At 36.4% G+C, this 23,766-nt stretch overlaps 1 long non-coding RNA gene and 1 pseudogene across 2 annotated transcripts; both read left to right on the top strand.

The window, feature by feature from the left end:
- Positions 1–13,780: 13,780 nt before the first annotated feature.
- Positions 13,781–18,990, top strand: LOC149264242 (disease resistance protein RML1A-like; annotated as a pseudogene). Its single transcript, XR_016259660.1, has 3 exons — positions 13,781–15,622; positions 15,725–16,045; positions 16,171–18,990. The product of XR_016259660.1 is annotated as a disease resistance protein RML1A-like (transcript).
- Positions 18,671–20,251, top strand: LOC149264241 (uncharacterized). Its single transcript, XR_016259658.1, has 3 exons — positions 18,671–18,803; positions 18,917–19,024; positions 19,122–20,251. It is a non-coding gene; the product is annotated as an uncharacterized LOC149264241 (long non-coding RNA).
- The last annotated feature ends 3,515 nt before the right edge of the window (positions 20,252–23,766 follow it).

Here is a 23,766-nt window from a genome sequence, read left to right as displayed (position 1 = left end):
TGTTAGCATAATTGATGGACGGAATTGTTTAAGAAATACGACAAGTAAAGACAGAAAAGTTGCATGCAATAAAGTTAAGGATATATAATCAAAAGGTTGCACTTGTCCATGTGGGAGATTGTTGGATTTAGAGACGTCTAATTTCATAAATTTAAGTTGGACATACGTGCATTGTGATTATAATGTCAAATACTGTCAGCAAGATTACATTTATATGCCAAATAATGTGATTAATTAAGTCATGGCATTAAACGTATTTAAAATAAGGATTTGGATACAAATACATGTAGAATAATGTTAATCAATTATAATTGTTAATGGACCGATTATAGTTGATTAAAATAAATAGCAATAATAATTATAGCTGAATAAGGAAATCAGAATCTATTCTGATTGATTGATTGATTGATTGATTGATTGATTTCAATCAATCTGAAATTTCAGACAGACTTGTTTCAGCTAAATTTTAGGCTGCCCTAGGATTGGGGTTTTGCACTGCTATAAAAGGGCTGAGTCTCCAAGGCTTGCAATCACTCAAAAAAAATTGTCTGCTCCATTGAGGACTAGGTACTCTGTCATTTAGGATAGCCAGAGAAAAGGATTGCAACCTCTTGGAATGATTCAAGACCCAATAACTCAAGTCAAGACCAGGAGCCTTTGAGGATGGAAAGTAAGTTCCGCTGTGCATTAATTTCAATTTCTTACAAAGGAGTAGATCTTGGTTGGGGTTTAAGGTAATTAGGAAAACTCACAAATTAAATCTAACAATATGTTCGTAAGTGCTCTGAGTTAGAAGAGCTGCCTAGTTTGGAAACATTGGTATCCTTGGAGAATTTGCAGGGTGATGGATGTAAGAAACTGAAAGGCATACGAGCGTCGGCGCAGGTGACAAAGCTTAGATACCTATATGTTCGTAAGTGCTCTGCATTAGAAGAGCTGCCTAGTTTGGAAACATTGGTATCGTTGGAGGATTTGCGGACTGATGGATGTCAGAAACTGAAAGGCATACTAGCGTCGGCGCAGGTGACAAAGCTTAGACGCCTATATGTTTCTAACTGCTCTGAGTTAGAAGAGCTGCCTAGTTTGGAAACATTGGTATCGTTGCAGGATTTAAGGGCGGATGGATGTAAGAAACTCAAAGGCATACGAGCGTCGGCGCAGGTGACAAAGCTTAGATACCTATATGAGGATAGTTTGTTCTTGTGTCAACCTCGTTAAAAAATGAAACAAGGGATGAGGATAATTCCTGGCCTTGTTGTAACCTCATTAAAAAAATGAAACAAGGGATGAGGATGGTTCCTTGTCTTGTGACAACCTCGTTAAAAAATGAATCAAGGAGTGCGGAGTAGAGTTCGTTGTCTTGTGTCAAGCTCCTTACAAAATGAAACAAGGGATGTGAGCATAGTTCCTTGTCTTGTGTCAAGCTCATTAAACAATGAATCAAGGAGACGGGGATGGTTCTTTTACTATGTCAACCTCGTTAAAAAATGAAACAACTCCCTTTTCCAAATCGAGTCTTGATTAAGATCTCGTAAAATCCCAGTCGATTCTTTCCTCGATCTCGAAAGTGAACCTTCATTCCATTCACCCAGTTGACTGAAATGAAGCTTGGGAGGCATGTACCTCGATTGAATCATTATGCTGGGGGCATGCAAACTTATAGCACACATAGTTTTTTGTTTCAAGCTTGTGTAAACATGAAATCGAATCCAAGTAGAGTTCTCCATGGTTCAAGCTTGTGTAAAAATGAACCCATGCCTAATTTACATCTCGTGATTGCCCTTTTAATCAGTTGATTTATGCTAGATGAGACTTGGTTGTTTCATTCCATCACCACCATCTCTTTGGTTGATCATATGCTTTCACTTGGTTGTTTTTCCTTTCCTGAGGGACTGCAACGATGAGTGGTTATTTAGCCAGCCTCTTGACCATTACATGTTTTGAGCAGTTCCTTCATAACCGGAACCAGTTGCTACCCTTTGTACCACTCGTTCCTCTAGGACAAGTCACCTTTAAGCTCTTTTGTGACCCTTTAAAAGTAAAAAGATGGTTGAGCCCTTGTCATTTCGAATTCGTTAATGGATGCAAAACGTCGTGCACCCAATATAAGTTTACCCATTTTTTGGGCTGGGAGGCACTATTTATGAAAAAGGTACTCCTTGACTGAAATGGTCAAGCGGTTCTCTCAAGTATTGTTTTCTACCTTTTCGAGCTCGAGAGACACAAACGTACGAAAAGGGACTATGTGGAGTTTTTTTTACATGTTTTTTTCAAACTCTCTAAACATGAAAAAGATACCGAGTTACACCTTTGTCGGACTTGTTAAATTATTAAACGACATCAGATTCGTCACCATGATGAACATGAGCTTCTCCTTCCTAGGGCTCGTTAAACTTACTAGGTCAGATTCATCCAAAGGATGAACTTACAGTGCAAGCATATGCTATCCCATTCAAGCTTGCGATTAAAAATAATTGGGGTACCTGCTAGAAATGGTGGGGGAAATTTGGAAATCTATCAGTTGTGTCGGCAGCTCACTCTTGAACATGACACTCTTTGCTTCGTGTCGGGTTGGGATATCCTCCTTTGTATTGTTGACCTTCCTGGGTTTGGGCTGTTCATTTTTGCCTTCCATTTGATCTCTGCCACATCATCATGACCACCGATCCCATGGATCCAAAAGCTGCCAAACTTCCAGTTGTGTTGCCGATATGTTCAAGAGTTGTCCTTCTGCAGTTACACTTACCTTTGATTCTCTGTATCATCCAAAATCATTTTGCATCCTTTCGTCTCGCGTCGATGATGTGGGATTCATTATGGCCCTTATTCGACACAGTCGCTTTCCGTCAGCTTCAACTCATTATCCGGGAAGTTGACCGAGAGTCTCCTTTCCAGTAGCTTAGATCTTGCATGCCCTAATGCCCTAAATGATGATATCTAATGTTTATTTTCAAAAACAAATCAATTAATTTTATTTTTTTAATCTAATTTTTCTACATTCTGATTGGTTAGAGTCTTATTCTGTAATGATAATATGTACTTTGACATATTAATAGTAGCGTAAAACATCCAACTTAGTTAACTTTAATTAATGTGGGAAGAGACACCACAAATAAATTACTATTTTTTTTTTAAAGTTTTTAATATCCATTCTTTTTGGTTAAGTTTTTAATATCCCTCCATGGGTCGATCATTAAATGAAAAGTTACGATTTATTCATTAAAATGTTCTAAAATGGACTACCGTATAACTACCATTTCCATCAAATTTAAGCCCCTCCAGCCACGCCTATGTTTAGGTTTTTAATTATTTATGTTTGGATATATGTACTGTAAAGTTCCAATTCAACCACCGAAAAAACTAAATGGATTTACACTCATTTATGAAATAGATTTCACTACAACATGCTCAATTATTAAATGATTAAGTTGCAAGAGGCGACACGTGCAAATGTCTTGCATGCTCTTCCTTCGACAGAAACTCCCTCGGTGCGATTTATTGGTAAGCAGTCGCCATTCAATATTTTGTGGTTACAAATGTTTGAACACAAACAAATGGAATTGGATCCGTGGTGACATATAAAAATGATGAGATTAAATTCACACTTGGCTTTCCATAACAATCTTCACCGTGCTCACATTTAATTTCTTGACCACCACCTTTTTCTCATCTTCCACAACAACCAGTGTTGCATGGTTGTCATGTTTGGTTTCAGAAAGTTCAGCAGATGCAGGTGAAACCACCCTTGAATTTCTGTAGATGAAGTACACGATGAGTTGGATCATTCCCATAACAGACCCAATACCATTGGGTACCTACAATGTCAGAAAGAAACCAAAATAAGAGAAGATAATTTTATACACAGATCAGTACTGAACCAAAACAAGAAAAAAAAATATTACCCCTATGAAGATATCTCGTGTGACCATAGAGTATGCAAGCCAAGGCCATTGCATTTAGAAAGTTGAATAATGAAAGTAAGAATGGCATGTACTCCACGCTTTTAGTTCTGATAACAAGCCTCTGAAAAGCATCCAGAAAACACAGGTACTGGTCATTATGTATTACATTTATGAGCCTTTTTAAATTAGGGTAAAGTGAAACCTCATCAGGAACGTAAAAATATATTTATATCTATAAGCGTTTTATTGAATGTTGCAGCTTAACTTTTCTTGTACACCAAATCTTATGGTCATAATTTTTTATCTTTTTGTTTGTGCATATTCTTTTTTTCTTTATTTTACTATTATTTCCTGTCACAATAGAGTAATAACTTATTCAAAAAACATTGATGTTGACATTAATTTTAAATTTATCAAAAATTAAATGATGTTATTTAATGTTTACTTTTAAAAAAATTAATTTATGTTTTCTTTTATTTTTTTATATCTAATTTTTCTACATTCTGATTGATTCTAGAAGACACCAAATTACAAAGCTCCTCCTCCTTGCGAGAATGCATGCGATAACGATCTAACATCAGTAACATCTGATAAACTCTCGCATATATCCCATGCACAACAATCGGGGCCAGCGCCGCATTGTTTCATCACTCACATGTCCCTTCCAGAAAACCATATTTTCTTTCCTTCGAGTGCCCCAACAGAGAAGATAACGGACGGATATGTCTCTGTCTTGGACATATTGTTAACAGAAAAAACTTGATTGTCCCTTTCACGGAATGAACTAATTAAATTACGAATGAAAGTAAATGTTCATTTTCTTTTTAATGCTCAATTTAAATTCCCGCACGTTAAATATTCGTATCCATAGTACAAAGGTCTTTAGTAGATCGCATTGGATTTGCCTGGAGTCATAATTTGCGGCAGTTTTCACTTTTAATGGTTATTTTTCAATATTAAATTAATATTTTTTGAAATGATATATAATTAGTTTACATTAATATTGTTTTTTTTTAGATATAGGTGTTATATTTTCAAATAAATTAGAATTATGAGAGATTTTCTTACTTAAAACATAAAATTATAGATAAATTAAACATATTTTAAATTAGATAATATTTTTTTTACCTATTAAAACATATTAAAAAAGAATTGATGTTGACATTAATTTTGGATATGGTGAATTTTGTCTATTGTCAAGAGGTTTTCAACTAAAGGTAAAAGTAAGAAGGTGCAATGGGCTTAAGTGTCTCCCCAAATTCATGTTTAATATTTTGGAAATTATTTTTTTTAGTGAAAATTTTAATATGCCATATATTTTTAGTTTTTGTTGTATTTAATTATTTTGGATTTTTGAATTTTTATTTTTAAAATTTATATTAAATTTCAATTTCTAGAATGATACAATTATAAAATAGTCATATATACTATCAAATAACAAATTACATCATATAAAAAATATATTGTCAAATAATAAATAATACATTTCATTTTGAGAAATATAGAAATTATTAAAAAATGTAATAGTTAGCTAAATTATTATTTTAGAGTACTTAGATTACATAACTTTTAATCTATTGGTTCTTGAAATACACATTGAAATACCCATTTTTCATATTTATTTTGAAAGTCTTTGATATAATAGTTGGTTAAATTATAATTTTATATTGTTGAAATGACATTTTTAATATTAGTTTTGCCAAATACTTTATTCATTTTGAAATGTCATAAGGTAATTAATGCAAATGTAATTTTTTTTTATAGTTTTGACAATACATTGGAATCTAGTTATGTAAGTCATGGTCAAATGGCTGGAATGTTATGGCCTTTTATGTAATAGCTCATTATATTTTCTTAATATAATATACATGGTGATTTTCTCTCGAAAAAAAAAAAAAAAAGTCATGGTCAAATTGTCACTAGTGAATTTTGGCTAAAATCAAATAAAAATTAATTGAAATATTTTTAAATTATTATGCATTCAAAAACACATTATTAAAAAATATATATATCATAATTTTGTTAAAAGTATATCACCTAAAACTAATATGGTAATTGTGTCTTTATTACATAAAACATTACAACGTCAATATTTTCTTAATCTATTAGTTAGTTTATTGTGTTTGATAAAAATCTCTAATTGAGTGTTTATTTCACTTCTGTAGAACATATATTTTTTGTTCATATTTAGTATATTCATATATATTTGTGATGTTTATCTTGAACATATTCATATGTATTCGAACAAATGTAATATTGTGTAAAAATAGAATTTGATGAAAGGTTATATATATGTATATGTTAGCAGTTTTGGTAGAAACATTTTTTTTTTGAAATATGGTTCTAAATTTTTTTTACCACTTTTGGTAGAAACATTTTTTTGTTTGGAAGTATGGTTCTAGAATTTTGGTTTCAACGTTCAAGTACTAAGTCTCAGGTCATTAGCAGTATTTTATGGCTACTAAAAACACTTTATTCATTCATTCATGTATGCCTTATTTGTTTCTTACTCTAATTTAAGGATACTTAAAACAAACAAGAATATCTACAAAGTAGCCCTTGTTCAAATAACTAATAGTTAGTTCATACATTTCAAAATTCAATAATTGAATAAGTGGCAGGGAAACGCTAGCTATGTTGTTTGATGATAAAAATCCACTCATAGTTTTTTACAATAACCATAGGATTTGGAATCTTTCATAAAAACAATATGTCGTACAATTAAGCCTCACATGATATTACACATTAGACCTTGTTTGATGATAAAAATCCACTCATAATTTGTTACAATAACCATAGGATTTGGAATCTTTCATAAAAACAATATGTCGTACAATTAAGCCTCACATGATATTACACATTATCTAAAAGCAAATTGACGGTATGTGGAATTAAAGAAAAAAAAGAAATATAACCTATAGTTAAGAATATAAACTTAAAACACAGTTTTTTAAATTAATAAATTAATTTCATAATCAAAACATATATATAGTAATAAAAAGATGTTTGGCTCACACCATATATTTACATAAATTTTGGAAAATCTTTTTCATTTATTATCAATGAGATATTAAATTGTATAAATAATTAGTTATAAGTAAATTGTATAAATAATTAGTTATAAGTAAAAGTATGATGACATCATATATGTAACATGTATATCAATTAATGACATCTATAAAAGTATAAACTATATGATTGGTTGTAGATAAGTAACTGATCATTTAAATTTTTAATTTATTTGGATGCCTTTGTTTTTGTTTATGTTTTTTTAAATTGATATATTGCTTTTATTTTTTTTTAATCTCCCTATTCCAGGTCTTGTAAATGTCAGCTATTAAGTTTATAAAAAAAAACCACCATATCTACATTTTTTTTTGCAAATTGAATTTATATTTTATTGGAAAAAGGAGATTAGAGAGATTGTCATTCAAATCTACCCAGTGTACCAAAAAACCATAATAAATCAGACAACCAAGTACATTCAAAGCAAGAGAGTGGAATCTTCAATCTATCTCATCTAGGCATAATTATACTGATCATTTCCACAATATACACAAATACGACAAAAAGAGACCAGGTCTGCTAGTACTTCTCTATAGTGATGGAAAAGTTAAAATTCATTAGGAGGAGAGACCATCAAGTGCATCAATAGTAAATAGAGTATACTAACACTAGCAAACCAGCAAGTTGGGGTTTTTCCAAACTGGGTCCCACCAGTAAAAACAATCCCATGAGATGATTCCTCCACTTTTTCCACTCCAAATGCATCGAGATGGATGACAAATAATATAATGATCCAATCTGGATCATTGTTGAATGTGGCAATGCAGGTCTTGGAGGGATTGAGATATTTGCAGCATCCTATTTGCTGATAAAAAGGAAGCAAGAAGTAAAAATTGCAGACCTTGGTGTGAGAAAAATTCTGTCTTGGACATTGGATCCCTACAATACGTATGTGGGTACCTGCCCTTACATGAGCTTCGAGAGATTTGACCCTGAGACCCACAGAAGAAGGCGTGATAGATCTCCAAGAGAATTGGACTCTAGCTAGGCCAATTGTTTTTTCTCTTCATCGCTTTGGAGTGTAGCCATGAGAGGGTTGTGAGGCAATCATCTTAGGTAGAAGGGAGGAAGTGCTTGGGAGCAAGTGTGTAATTGATAAAAATGGAAATTTCTCAACATTGATCGTTCAAATGCAACATGTGTGGAAACAGAACCAAGCTAAAGATCCCATGATGAAGGCCATTAAAATAAAGGCAATGTTGTTGTTGTTTGTAGTATGTATATGCACATTTGCAATTACTTGGAGCCTTTCATGGAAGTGGAAACCATGTGGAGTGCATGCCGAAGTTTATATAGTTGTCATTTATTCCAATGTTGTAACCCATTGAACCCCAACCCATTAGGAAATTTTCCATAGCTTCGTGTTACTTCAAGGCTAAGCCTATCATTCTTCCTACATTGCATGCAAGATTAGAAACTATCTCCACACATATTCGGTCACGAGGCTATAGGGTGAGTGACTTTCAATGCAGTGTTGTTTTCATCACAAACAAAGCAAATGTTAATTGAGAATTTGTAAAGAATTTCAAAATAGTGGAAAGCGTGGGAGCAGGTGTAACAGATCTAAAGAACTGAGATCATATGCTTCCTTTGTTCGCTGAGCAGTGTAGATATTGTGTTTATTGTAACTCCAAGAATACCAATTTATGTGGAATGTTCAAAGTGGATGCCTTTCGAACTGTTATGGAGAGTGATGGGAAATCTCATTTCTCTGTTGGCAGAAAACTGGTTTATCATTTCATGTGATCCACCTTCAGGGAGTACACGGTTGTTGACTATGCCCATGTTGTTAAAATAAATCCGAACGCTCCTCTCGAAAAAGCACATTGCCTTATGAGCTGCGGAATAGGCACTGGTATATGAGCCCATTCATCACCATTTTTCCTTAATTTCAATTAGTTTTTTATATTCCACTTAGATGTTTGGAGAGGAAAGAAGCTTTAGCACTGTGATTGTTTAATGTTATTGGTATATGTTGATGATTCATTTTAATTCTTGGTTGGTTCATATATTTTAATTTTAATTTATTATTATTCACATTCACAAATAAAAACCTATTTGTGACGGTTGAAGACACAAATAGAAGTATGATCACCAAATAATTCATCTTGAGGATATCAGATCTGCAGGTGTGGGTGAGTTCACTTCTTCTTGGGTGAATTTAGTATATCTATTTTCTTATCTATAAAAAAATACACTGGAATTATGAGATTTAAAATCAGTCGAAATTGCAAAGTTATTGACATATTTGTGTTGCAAGCATTCTTATTGTTTTATTATTTTGGGTTCGACTTTAATGTAAATCTAGCTATTGTGTTCTCAACCATTCCATTCAAAAGTATGATTTTCAATGTAGTGAGATTTGTGACTACGTTGTAAAGTGCTTTTATTAAATTTATTTTGAGAGTGATTTGTTAAATTTCTATAAGGGAAATTTGTATTCCATTAATCAAATATGATATTACATATATACAAGAGTATTGTCTCAAGATAGGAAAACTATCTTGGACACACAATCTGTTGGTTGAGAGAATATCTCGACCACACACAAATCTAGGAACATAGTTAGGAACAGACTCCTCTAGATAGAAATAATCACAACTGAGACAAGTAGGAAATACATATTCCAACACACCCCCTTAATGAGTACTTGTCTCAATATCAATCTGCAAAGTCTAGTTGTGGTCAAACATAACAAAAGAATATGTTGATGTCCATATAAAGGAGCAACCATCCACCAGAATGCATGGGTGCCAACCGTTGCAACCGCCAGTGTACTAGGATGCCCTTCACATACATGGTTATGTCAACCATTATAACTACATAAATGTACCTGTACCTGTAAATCCCCCTTCAATATCATCATCATGGGTTTTATCGGATTAACCGTAACCATGCTCTGGGTTTTATCGGATCACCCTCAACCATGCCACTAAGAGCTCTCAGCCACCACGACTCAACACATCCACCAAGACTCAACACAGCTACGAAGGCTCTCCAGCCACTCTGGGCCACAAATCTACCATTAAGGCACTCCAGCCAATCTAGGCCACAAACCTGCCACTAGGGCACTCCAGCCACTCTGGGCTACAAACCTGCCACTAAGGCACTCTAGCCAATCTAGGCCACAAACCTGCCACTAGGTCACTCCAGCCACTCTAGGCTACAAACCTGCCACTAGGGCACTCCAGCCAGTAAGGCTCACCAAAGACCTAACTCAACCAGGCTGAGGGTTTTCTCGGCTAACCCTAAACCATGCCAACAAGAATCGTTGTCCCACTTCACTCTTACATGTGGTTTATGGCTTACCACAAATTGACACTGCAAATACAAAATGGTTTTTAGAATACCACGAACTGTATGAGGGTACACATGCCTTACAATGCTTACACCACAACTCCAACTTTTGGAGTTACCAGGTACATACATTACAAAGACCACTACAAAACATCCTAGACTTGCTTACTAATAAAATGTGTGACTCATAATACAACATGCTAGTGAGTCTATCCCGCAAACTCACACTAACTCACACAAACATTCATTGCGTTGTCCTTGGATCCTTTGCCACTCATGTTGGATATACCACACCATTCATATGCTGGAACAGACTATTTCCATCATAGACTTTGTAATTTTAAGTCTTGGATATACTGGTCTTAGATCTCTATACTTTACCTGTCATCAGTTAGAGTCGCGAAATCTAACAAAATGACTTCATATTGAGGTCGTGAGTCTCAATATCTATACAAATTTCCGAGACATATTTTCCTTCATAAAAATATGAAATAAAAGCACAAGACTTGATCTAAAAATGACTATGATTTTATGCATTAATGCAAAAGCACCAACACACAATATGAGTAAACTAGCTTTTCCCAATTTTGTCAGGTTTACAGAAGTATCCCGCCTTTGAAGCGCAATGGATATCCTCTCTACTCTTGCACAATCTTTCAAGGGCGCACACTTCCTTCAGCACCTCCAGGTTTGCGCGATCGATACCAAGAAGCCCATCGGTCCATTCATTAGAGAAGCGACCATCTGGATCGAGCCTCTCCTTGACCTTCAAATGCGTAAAAATCAGCTAAGATTGCTGTTGGATTACTGCAATTGGGCTCTGTACAACGTACTTGCCATCGCTCCAAGTCAACAACCCAAAGACGCTATCGAAATCGACTCCCTGGAGAAATTTCACGGGCTGGGCGCTAACACTCAACTTGAAGCTCAATTTCTCGTTTCTCTTGCTAAACTTCAGGGTTTGTTACATGTACCCCTGTTGGAGCAACCATCACATCGTTGGGTTCTTCATCGTCCCTGACCCTCTTGTGGGGTAGGGGTAGAGGCAGAGGGTTGTCACTGCTATGAGAAACAACATTTGAATTGAGATAACAATCTTCCGCTGGAGCCGATAGATCTATGCACCGACGCTTGAACACGATCTCCAGTAACACGATGCCCAAGCTGTAAACATCGCTCTTGCTGCTCACACCCGCTTCCATGAGCCATTCAGGCGCCATGTAGCCCGGAGTGCCTCTCATCCCAACTGAGAAGCCTAGTAGCGTCTGTAGGGAAGAGCCAGCTTGTATCCACAGATCCGCTGCTCCTCCACGATGGGTAGACTCACCACCACCTGATCACCCTCGATCATCCATAAAACCGCTGAAGAGCCACGGATCGGCCAAGCTGAGTGCAGAGACGCTCCTCCAATTCTCCAACAGTTAGAACCTCCAGCACTTTATTGCATCGCACCACAGCTCCACAAGTCTGTGTTGATGGAGAAACAAAAACTAAAAAATATGCTCTCTTATTTCCCTCAGCCCAGGACAGGCCAAGCTTCCTCAGCCCAAGACAGGCCAAGCCTAGGAGGGGCCAGGCCCTCAGGTCTTTGATACCATGTTAAATTTCCATAAGGGAAATCTGTATTCCATTAATCAAATATGATATTACATATATACAGGAGTATTGTCTCAAGATAGGAAAACCATCTTGGACACACAATCTGTTGGTTGAGAGAATATCTCAACCACACACAAATCTAGGAACATAGTTAGGAACAGACTCCTCCAAATAGAAATAATCACAACTGAGACAAGTAAGAATTACATATTCCAACATGATTTTGATGTAATTTCAGTTGTTGTGATTTTAATTTGGATGTATTTTTATTTTAACTATGTATTGTAACTATAAATGAAATAAAATTAATCAAAATAGTGATTAATATTTTATTTTAATTTTGATTGTTTTATTATTTTGTTTAACGAAATTGTTTTTAGTAGCCTATTATTTTTATTGTGAATCTTTAAAAAAAAACTAGTTTCATTTGTAAACATAAAATTAGTTTTAACACTGATTGGGTAGTTAGTATTGGAAGAAAAATAAAAGACAATCTCTTTGATTGCAAGAACTGTAATAGTTTGTAATGTTCAACGATAAAAAAAAAATTGCTTTCAATTTCAACTTTCTTTCACATTTCCCTGTCCCCTCTTGACATTCTTTGCACCTCATGATACAATTACTAATATTATAATTACTATATAATTCTTCCTACACAAACTAATAACTCTCAAAGGAAAAAATAATTAAGTCAAATATTCTCTCATTACATTGCAATAGTTCTTAATTTTCTTTTTTTTTTCTCCCATTACTTACTCCCGTACCACTTCAAACCAAAAAAAGATTTTTATAAGATTACCCAAAACCATTTGTGCCATTAGTGTATAATAAAATATATTAATTAAACATATATAAATTTATGTATATATAATATTTTAAATTATTATAATTTTATTAAAATTATTTAAATTTAATAAAATAATATTCAATAAATTAATAAAAATATTAAAATTTAATTTTTTTAAATACTCAAATTAATGCAACAGCTCAAACATTCTTTATCAATTACAAAGATCATTTAAATCCATTAATAAAGATAAACTATAATGATACACTTTATTTTGAAAAGCATATATATAAAATATACCCCATCCAAAGCCATATACAATATATATTGGCAAAGTTTCATTATTTGCTTTACAACTTAGCAGCATAAATTTACCAAATATTTATAACATAGTTACTCACATTTAAATACATCCAGATGTGCATATTATCTCGGCCCCTCCTCGAATGCAAAATACTACTCCATCCGTCATTCTTCCCCATTCCAATGTCTATTATTATTTTTTAATTTATATAATAAAAATATATTATTTTACAATTCAAAAATTAACTATAAAAAACAATTTATAACTCAAAAATAATTTTCCCCTAAAATATTAAGCTAAAATAGTTTTAAAATTACCTATAATCACTAAATTAAAATACTTTTAAAATTACATACAATTACTACATTAAAATACTTTTAAAATTACATATAATTACTACATTAAAAAAATATAAAAAACATTGTTTTAGGTATCAAATAATAATATAATAATGGGAGATTACCACAAAGCTTGAGGTGGGAATCGGAGATAAACAGCACATGTGAATGCGTGTGGGGTCCATGTGCGTTTGTTATTTTGATCAATGCAGTCCCTGTGCGTTTGTTATTTTGATCAATGCGTGTGGGGTCCATCAGCGTCTTATCTTTTAGACCAATGTGTGTGGGGTCCATCCGCGTCTTATCTCCATCCGCGTCTTATCTTTGACTTCAAAAACGCGTTGGATATCGCCATGTGAATGCGTGTGGGGTCCGTCTACGTCTTATTTTTTAGACCAATGCGTGTGGGGTCCATCCGCGTCTTGTCTTTGACTTCAAAAACACGTTGGATATCGCCATATTCTATGGTCTATGCCGGTTACCACAGGTGAAGGTTTAATCTAGATACCCACAATTCCTCATGCCCTTTTAGTACCCAATCTTCTACAATTTCTCTGCGCTTTTAAAACAGTGAATCGTCTCTTTGCAGACTCTGCGTCCATAGCATCCAACCATTACTACCTTAATTTCTGTTTTGATCTCGGCAATGGCATCATCTTCATCCTCCACCTTCTCCTCCGCTGCTGCTAATCCCAGCAACAAATGGCACCAAGTTTTCATAAACCATCGCGGGGTCGATGTGAAGAAAACCTTCGCCAGGTCTCTATACCTTCGCCTTCGCGAGAAAGGATTGACGGCTTTCCTCGATGACGAAGAGATGCAAGTAGGATATGAAATTTCTCCTCAACTCGCAGACGCTATTAGGACGGCCTCCGTTCATGTGGCCATCTTCTCTCCGAGATATGCTGAATCAGATTGGTGCCTCAATGAGCTCCTTCTGATGTTAAAGTCAAATGCTCCTATAATTCCTGTATTTTACGGCATCAGTCCGGCTGACGTTCGGTGGATGCAGGGCCTCTATGGTGAAGCTCTACAAACTCATGAAAAGAAGGGGCGACATGATCCCAGCACTATTGAAGAATGGAGAAATGCACTCCATCAAGTTGCAAACAAGAGCGGGTTCGAGCTGGAGAAGTACAATGGGTAAAAACTCAAACCTTCCCTATCCTTATGGTTGTATTTTATAGGCATAGACGTTTGTTTCTCACTAGGTCTACTTAATTTCTCCAGCGAGGATTTGGTGCTGGAACTGCTCGATAAGGTGGTTAAATGTCTGTTGGAAATGGTGCCAAAGCCAGATTTGTACGTGGCGGAGTATCCAACAGGCCTCGATGACAAACTGAAAGATTTTGAAGATACAGTCCTGTTGAGGCAACAACAGGGCCGAAAACCCCAGATCTTAGGGATTGTGGGGTTAGGTGGTGTGGGAAAGACAACACTTGCCAAAGCATTCTTCAATAAGAAGAAATCAGAGTATGATGGATGTTGCTTTTTATGTGACGTCAGAGATCAAGCAACCAATAGGTCTTTAAATTCGTTGCAGAGTCAACTTCTTAAGAGCTTGATTGGCTTCAATCAGCATGTAAACAGTGTGGAAGAAGGTAAGGGGATGCTTATAGAGCCTTTCAAATCTTGTAAAGCCATAATAATCTTAGATGATGTTGACGATGTGAATCAGGTAGAGGCATTGTTGCCCCAATCTGATGGTCTCAATTCAAGGAGCTTAATATTGATTACATCTAGAGATAAGAATGTTTTGAGAAGCTCAAAGGTTGAAAATTCATCAATTTATAGCCTATCAGGACTTAATAAAGAGCACTCCCTCGAGCTCTTTTGTTCCCATGCCTTCAGCCAAGCATTTCCTTTCCCAGAATTTAAAGCTCTGGTAGATAAGTTCATAGATTATTGTAATGGATTACCCCTATCGTTAAAAGTAATTGGGGCACTACTTTATGGTAAAGAAAAGTCTCAGTGGAAAGAAGAATGGGATATTCTCCGACAAATAGCTCCCAGTGCCATACAGAACACATTTAAAATAAGCTATAACTCCCTCAATCAAGAGGAAAAAGATATATTCTTAGACATTGCCTGCTTTTTCCAAGATCGCAACAGAGATGCCGCAATAAGCATATGGAACTCATCGGACTGGAGAGGAAATCGGGGGTTTCTAAATCTACAGGACAAATCTCTTGTAGAAGTGCACCACGGGAATTCAATACGTATGCACGACCACCTACGAGACCTGGGAAGACAGGTTGCAGCGTCCTTGTTGCCTCGTCTTCTTTTAATAACAAAGAACGGGATGCATAATTTGTCACACCAATCATCTGTAAGTGTTCAGTCATTCAATCCTTTAAAGATTATTCACTAAAAGTCTGTGATTGTTTGTTGAATGAAGAAATAATAACGATTGTTTTTCAACAATGGACAGGAAATAACCTTCCGCGGAATTGGGATGGTTCCCGGTGAATATAGTGGCCAGGATGATGATGATGATGTATTTGGCGTCATTGGTACTGAAAATGCTGTCTTGGAACGCAGTTTCAGGAGTTTGCAAATTCTTGAAATGGAAGGTTGTCACCTGGAACCCATTTTGAGGAAGGCCGAGCCACCAAACCTATCATGCCTCAGGTGGAACAGATGTCCTCACCCTTCCCTGCCTTCCTGGGTTTCAGTGAAGAGTTTAAGGATTCTACTTCTGTACAAATGCGAATTAATGGCTCTATTGTGGAACCAGAAAAGTGAATCACAGGTAAATAGAAATTTGTTGGGTTAGCGTTTATATATTTAGCAGCTATTACAGCTGCACGACATTTGTGTTTGGAATGAATTCAAAAGGTTCTACAGATGAGAATGATGAACATTTTGTTTTTGCAGACACCTCTGCAGTTTCCGATATATTTGGAGGAGATGCGGGTACGCCAATGTGAGAATTTGAGAAGCTTAACCGGGTTGGAGCGGGCTACAAAGCTCAGATTACTGGATGTTTCTTTGTGCTCTCAGTTGGAAGAGCTGCCTAGTATCAAAACATTGGTATTGTTGGAGCGTTTGCGGGCTGATGGATGTAAGAAACTGAAAGGCATGCGAGGGTTGGTGCATGCGACAAGGCTTAGAAGCCTGTGTGTTTCTAACTGCTCTGAGTTAGAAGAATTGCCTAGTTTGGAAACACTGGTATCGTTGGAGGATTTGCGGGCTGATGGATGTAAGAAACTGAAAGGCATAGGAGCGTCGGCGCAGGTGACAAAGCTTAGATACCTATTTGTTCGTAAGTGCTCTGAGTTAAATGAGCTGCCTAGTTTGGAAACATTGGTATCCTTGGAGGATTTGCGGGCTGATGGATGTAAGAAGCTGAAAGGCATACGAGCGTCGGCGCAGGTGACAAAGCTAAGATACCTATTTGTTCGTAAGTGCTCTGAGTTAAAAGAGCTTCCTAGTTTGGAAACATTGGTATCCTTGGAGGATTTGCGCGCTGATGGATGTAAGAAACTGAAAGGCATACGAGCGTCGGCGCAGGTGACAAAGCTTAGAATCCTATATGTTTCTAACTGCTCTGAGTTAGAAGAGCTGCCTAGTTTGGAAACATTGGTATCCTTGGAGCAGTTATGGGCTGATGGATGTAAGAAACTGAAAGGCATACGAGCGTCGGCACAGGTGACAAAGCTTAGATACCTATATGTTCGTGAGTGCTCTGAGTTAGAAGAGCTGCCTAGTTTGGAAACATTGGTATCCTTGGAGAATTTGCAGGCTGATGGATGTAAGAAACTGAAAGGCATACGAGCGTCGGCGCAGGTGACAAAGCTTAGATACCTATATGTTCGTAAGTGCTCTGCATTAGAAGAGCTGCCTAGTTTGGAAACATTGGTATCCTTGGAGGATTTGCGGACTGATGGATGTCAGAAACTGAAAGGCATACTAGCGTCGGCGCAGGTGACAAAGCTTAGACGCCTATATGTTTCTAACTGCTCTGAGTTAGAAGAGCTGCCTAGTTTGGAAACATTGGTATCGTTGCAGGATTTAAGGGCGGATGGATGTAAGAAACTCAAAGGCATACGAGCGTCGGCGCAGGTGACAAAGGTTAGATACCTATATGTTCGTAAGTGCTCTGAGTTAGAAGAGCTGCCTAGTTTGGAAACATTGGTATCGTTGGAGGATCTGCGGGCTGATGGATGTAAGAAACTGAAGCGTATACGAGCGTCGGCACAGGTAACAAAGGTTAGATACCTATCTGTTCGTCAGTGCTCTGAGTTAGAAGAGCTGCCAAGTTTGGAAACATTGGTATCCTTGGAGGATTTGCTGGCTAATGGATGTAAGAAACTGAAAGGCATACGAGCGTCGGCGCAGGTGACAAAGCTCAGAATCTAAGTGTTTCTGCTTTGAGCTAGAAAAGCTACCAAGTATAGAAACATTGGTATCTTTGGAGCAGTTATGGGCAGATAAATGTGTGAATCTGAGGAGCATATGGGGGTTAGCCCAGGCCACAAATCTTAGGAAGCTAAGTGTTCGTAAGTGCTTTGACTTAGAAGAAGTGGAAGGTATTGAACATTGTACGTGGTTAGAGAGTCTGGATGTCTCTGAATGTCACAAATTGGTGTGTCCCGTGTGGGAGTAGTGGAGCAGCTATGCGGTGAAGGCAGGCTTGCTATTTTCATGAAAAACAAAGCAATAAGCACTTTTGCAACGAGAGTTGATTATTTTGAGAATGCCCATCACTTTTGAATATATAAATCATTATTTATTATGGTTTATTATTAGAGTTGACTTTTTATTAATTTGAGTTAAGCTGAGTATTTAATTTAATTGATGTTTTTCGCTTTTATCCAAAGTTTTATTTTAGAGCTTTGATGTTTTTTGCTTTTTATCCAAAGTTTTATATTGGAGGTCTTATTGCCGGGTTGCTGAATTTCCAAATCCAAATTTTTTTTTTAACCAAAGTTTGGATGGCTCGTTTCGCTTTGTGAATTTTAGACCAAAGTTTGGATGGCTCGTTTCCACCCACCCCATAAAATGTTATTTAGGAGAGAATTCGTCCGCTGCTTACACTTGACACTTACACTTGCCACACGCCACACAGCTTACACAGCTTGCTTACACCTGCCACACAATAAATCATTCTTTGTCTTAACAATTCATCGAACTTTTCCTCTCATCACTGCCCTTTTTCCCTGCCTTCTGTTCGGGAATTTTACGCTGCTGCAAAATGCTGAAAGACAACTAAAATAATAGATGACTGCTATGAGCGTTGGAATGCATAAGCTAAGCAGTGCACACTGTAAACTGAATTTTATACTTGTTATCAGGTTTTTTCTGTAATCTTAGCTTTGGTGGTTAAAGCAGCAAACAGAGGTCCTGAAGAGTATGACAGTGATGATGAATATATTGCTACAAGGCCTAGCAACCTCCGTCAGCCTCTAATCAATCGTCAGGGAACTCAAGTTGCCGCTGTGTCAACTCCTGGTTCTGAGCAACGGACTTCTCGTAATGATGCCTGGAGCACTCGAATGAGAGAGAAGGTATGAAATAATGAAAAGCATATAATTCCTTTGTAGAATAGAGATTTCTGTAATAAGATATTGTGTATAAGCCACATTCATGGATTCCACTAATGGTTTGGAGGTACTGGCAGCAAGACACATCCCAGACTTGTAGACTTATTAGAAAGGTTCTGGCAGCAAGACAGACCGAAGACCTGACACAAAGTCAAACAAATTCTGAATTACTATTAATCTGTAAGGTGCTTCATGATAATTTGTGTTTGTGCAGGCTCATCTGTAATGTGCTCCTTGATAATTTGCACAAAATGTGCTTCAGGATGATTTGTGTTTGTGCAGGCTCGAGATGAGGGAGAGAATAAGCAGAGGAAGGATAAATCAATGGGTGGTTTCTTTTTTCTTTCAAGAAAATAGTTGGTGCTGGCTGAAAGAAAACCCATGAGAACGAAGGATAAATGATAAATGAATGGGTGGTTTCTTTTTTGCTCTTTATTTTTTAAGTTGAGGAAGGATAAATCAATTGGTGGTTTCTTTTTTGCTTTTAGGAAAATAGTAAAATAGTTGGTGCTTTCTGAAAGAAAACCCATGATTCAATTTTGTGTTAGTAGTCCACTTCCAGATGCTTCTGCCATTTAGAGTGGTTTTTCTTACGTCAAAATTTCAATTCGTCATCATTGATATATAACATTTTATATAGTTTCCCATTCCCATTGCACATGAACCTCACATTTCATTTTTTTTTTTTTGATGTTTCCAGAATTTATGAAGTAAACTTGAGATGCAATTTGTATATTTAGTTTAACTAATTTAGTCCTACTGACTGCGGCCAGGTAAAAACCGCCTGGAGTCCTCATTTCTTTCGCTGTCTCTGTGCATTTTTTCCACGTCCAAGAATTCTTTGTGCATGGAGGAAAGCGAATGAGCCCATCTAGGTGTCAGGGCATCCAGCAGGCCGTCTGATTGGACAATTCAACGATGGCCTGGTGCCAGAGGCGATAGGGGTAATAGAAAGTTTATAAAAGCAAAGCGGGACAAGACAAGGAGAAAGTAAATCTCACAATCTTCTTGGACTAAACTGCTGCTTGATATTATGTATACTTATTCATATGAGCTGCTTCAAGTTTCAAGGGTGGAATAATGGGCATAATGGTCCATGATTTCCGCACATAAATTTTTGGAGGGAACACCACTTGGAACTACGGTGCTGTTGCAATGTTTACTTCAAAATGCTTGTTACTTGCATGAACTGGACTATTGGCAGTTAAGAAGGCAAAGTGGCCTTTTTATTATCCAAAGTCACCGCTGCATAGAAGCTCTTGCTCAAAGGTTTAGGACCTCTTCTTCAAAGGTTTATGGGGAGGACTAGTTAAATACATCCGGGCAACTGCTGCGATATCAAAAATCAGCAAGCAGCAGAGCAAAGGCTAGGGCAAGGCATGGGATCAAAACATCATTTCCCTCCTCCACAACCGCTGCTTGTCGACCCTGGCTGAGAGTATAAATGGTGATGATTCCTACAGATAAAAAACAGTTCTTCTCTTCTTGATACTGGTCTATTTTAAATGTTCTAAATCCATCTCGAATCTATATATCAAACACACTACTGCCCAAATACTTTAATGATTTCTACTTACTATCATGGAAATCTAGCATTACTACCCAGATAAGCTATCCATGTGTACTGACTATCATGACAATTTAACATTACTACCCAAATAAACCGCCCAGACTTCCAGGGCACTTATCATCATAACTATTCTTCTATTTTCATTCTTATTTCTTTATTTGATGTTTCATGCTTCACTGGCCTTGTGATTAATCTGTTTCTGTCTGCATCCAGAAAAGGAGATGGGACTTCTCAAACAGAAAACAGTATTGTAATAGACTTCCTGTTCTTCAGACTCGCCCCCATTCTTCTCAAATTATTGTCCTTGAAAATAATTGCATTTCTATTATGAGGCTGGTCTGAGTTTGGTGTATGGATTTTTTATTGGTAGATTATAATTTGACAGATATTGGATGAATGGATTCTGTCTTTTAAAACAACTCATGGAATTAAGTTCTCATGAATTTACTTTATGCTTGCAATTTGTATTTCTTTGCAAATAGTCGTAGCTGTCTATCAACACTTCATTTTGAGTGGGTGTGACAACTTGAGCACCACCAATTTGCTGCAGGGGAAGGTGACCTTCTTGATTGTCATGATTTATAGATCACAAGTAGAACGACTCAAATGCTTTATGTTATTTCTATTGACTTTTTAACAGAAATTTACCTATTCCACTCGAAGATTTAGAATCGTGCATATACAAAACAACTTACAATCTTACTGTACAATGGTTGGTTCAAATCTAACAAGCTTCTTACTGGTAACTGATTTACATTTACTTTTGAATAGAAATATCCCTGTTTCGATAACATAAGATGCACGTTAAAAATACCTACATTATCTAATAGTTAGAATATCTAGTATTGAAATTCTACTTGATATGTGGCTAAATCTATTCCTCTTAATTTTATTTTACAGCTGAAGTGCTGTTACAGGATTTGAACAGTGCATCTAATAGAAGGGAAAGCTTTTGCAAAGGTTCTAATTCTGGCATGCTACTGGGTGCAAAACATGGAATGATATTATCCTTTCAGCCATTGGCAATTTCTTTTCAAAATATCCAGTATTTTGTTGACATCCCTATGGTAATACTTTAGCTGAACCTCCCTGAAGCTATTCAAGGTGTGATTGAACTGTGTAGGATTTTTGTCTCTCATGAAATCGTTTCATTTATTTTGTAGCAGGAAATTAAAGAACAGGGAGTAACAAAGCAAAAACTTCACCTGCTGAAAGATATTACAGGATGTGGGAGATATACTGGTGGCCATATTGATGGAGATATACTGATGTTCATATTATAAAACAATCTGAACGCTAGAGGGCTGTTCACATAAAAGTTTAAAACACACAGAGACAGGAATAAATTCCACACATATCCACTGCATTTTATGTGCCCTGGTATCAAGTTATATCTGGAACAAAAATGTAGATTGGGACTGAAATTTCCATCTTTAACTTCTCTGCCTCACAACATCCTTATAATACAAAGTTTATCTAGATACAAATATACAAGGCAAGGCTCAATCAAACCTGCATCTGAAATGCACACACTTCAATAAAACGAGCATTCATAAAAGAAAACCAGAGATTGAAGTGTGTAGGTAGTACCTTTTGACAATAGAATTGACAATGCTGTTGAAGATAACTCGATGGGGGCATGAAGCTGCTTGGCTCTGATCTGCGCCTTGCTTGCATCTGAGTAGTGATGGGTTTGCTCTCTTCTTCTGCTTAAATCCTTGAAAAAACATGAGCAACTGTAGTATAGAACTAAAATTTAATGACAACTGGTATTTTCTTTCGCAACGCTCTCACAATACCCTGTGTTCTCAGCTAGTTCTTTCTTCAGCCGCTCGCTCACAATACCCTGGGCTCTGGAGTGCTTATGTTTAATTTCCAGAAACTAACAGTCCAGTGCAGAAACTAACAGTGCAGCGCAGCAGACTAATAGTCAACTGCGAATTAAACTCTCTATATGTGTAATCAATTGCTGATTTAACCCACGGTTTGAAAAAATTAAATTTAATCTGAGTCTGAAAAATAAATTTAACTGTAAGTCTATCTGGAAACGGCCAGAAGAAACTGCAAGTCTATCCGGAAACAACCAGAAGAAACTGTTTCATTTCGCGGGAAACCATTTCTTGCCAGTGAAAACGGAAACGGCCGTTGCAGACGGCGTTTTTAATATGGTCGGGTTTCTTCGAAGGTTTCTGCCAGAAACGGCCTAGTTCGTAAAGCCTTTTGTTTCGGCCGTCGCAGATGAGGTATTCATGTCGAACACTATATACTATTTTTAAAATTGGAACGCTACCTGCTTTCGATTTTCGACTTCTCTGTAACGAATAGAATAATCTTATTTTCTTTATAGGTTTTAGCACAAAATCGTGTTCTCTTTCTTTATTTGCAGTGACCCTGCATGTTTAGCTTGGGATTGATTGTCACTCATTCCCTAGCTACATCCAGTGCATCTAAGCCGCAATCATAGACATTATTTTATGAAAAAATAGTTCATCTAAGCCGCAATCATAGACATTATTTTATGAAAAAATAGTTCTTCTTCACATTCGATTTGTTTTTTATCTACCTGCAAATTTCATCTGCATAATCTGCCTCTGCTTTTTCTGCCTTTGTTCTCTGCTCTGGTTTGCTTCTGTTTGATGACAGAGATGTTACTAGAGCATGTGTTAGCATAGAGTCATAGCTTTATAGGTTCCCGCTTTGGATCTGCTGAGAAGCAGCTGCATACCTGGCTTAACTCGGAAGATCATCAAGTCCTAATAATGGATATATATGGCATTGGTGTCATTGGCAAATCGTCGTTGCTAAAATCGATCTACAACAACTACAAAAAAGGTAATGTGTTCCCATCAGTGATTTCGATACTTTTTTAAAAGATATAACATTTTGGACTTCCAGAGTGTTATTGTTGATAAAGTTAAAGTAAGCTTGGGGAGTTGCTTGGGTTTTTTTAGTAGTTCTTATGTTAAGAGGTAGAGAAAGGTGAAGTTGTTTGCAATTCTCGAATAACTTATTATTTAATTTCAAAATTTTCTTCTTATTATTTATTTAATATATAAAATGTAGGCAGTTACAAATTTTAACAATAGAATTGTTACATTTTCGAATGCAGTTGTCTATAACGCGACTTTTTGAAAGCTTTTCCGGCCGGTTTTTCCGGTGAAAATCCGGCAGCAATTTATTTGAATCGCAAGTTTGATAGCTAGTTTTTGCACAATCAAAGCGTCCCAGGGGTTTTTCAGGGTGCTGAATCCAAATATGCAGTTAAAAAACCATTTTAACTGCAACAAATCATGATTTAATCTCAATTTCTTCAGCCGGATTCCGTCACCGGAATCTCCAAAAAGTCGCATTATAGAC

Source organism: Pinus tabuliformis, chromosome 6 (assembly GCF_031772625.1).
Source record: "Pinus tabuliformis cultivar Carrire ecotype Pingquan chromosome 6, CPIR1, whole genome shotgun sequence".
Classification (NCBI taxonomy): Eukaryota; Viridiplantae; Streptophyta; class Pinopsida; order Pinales; family Pinaceae; genus Pinus; species Pinus tabuliformis.
Note: the sequence above shows the minus strand (reverse complement) of the source record. Positions and strands in the feature narration are given on the sequence as shown.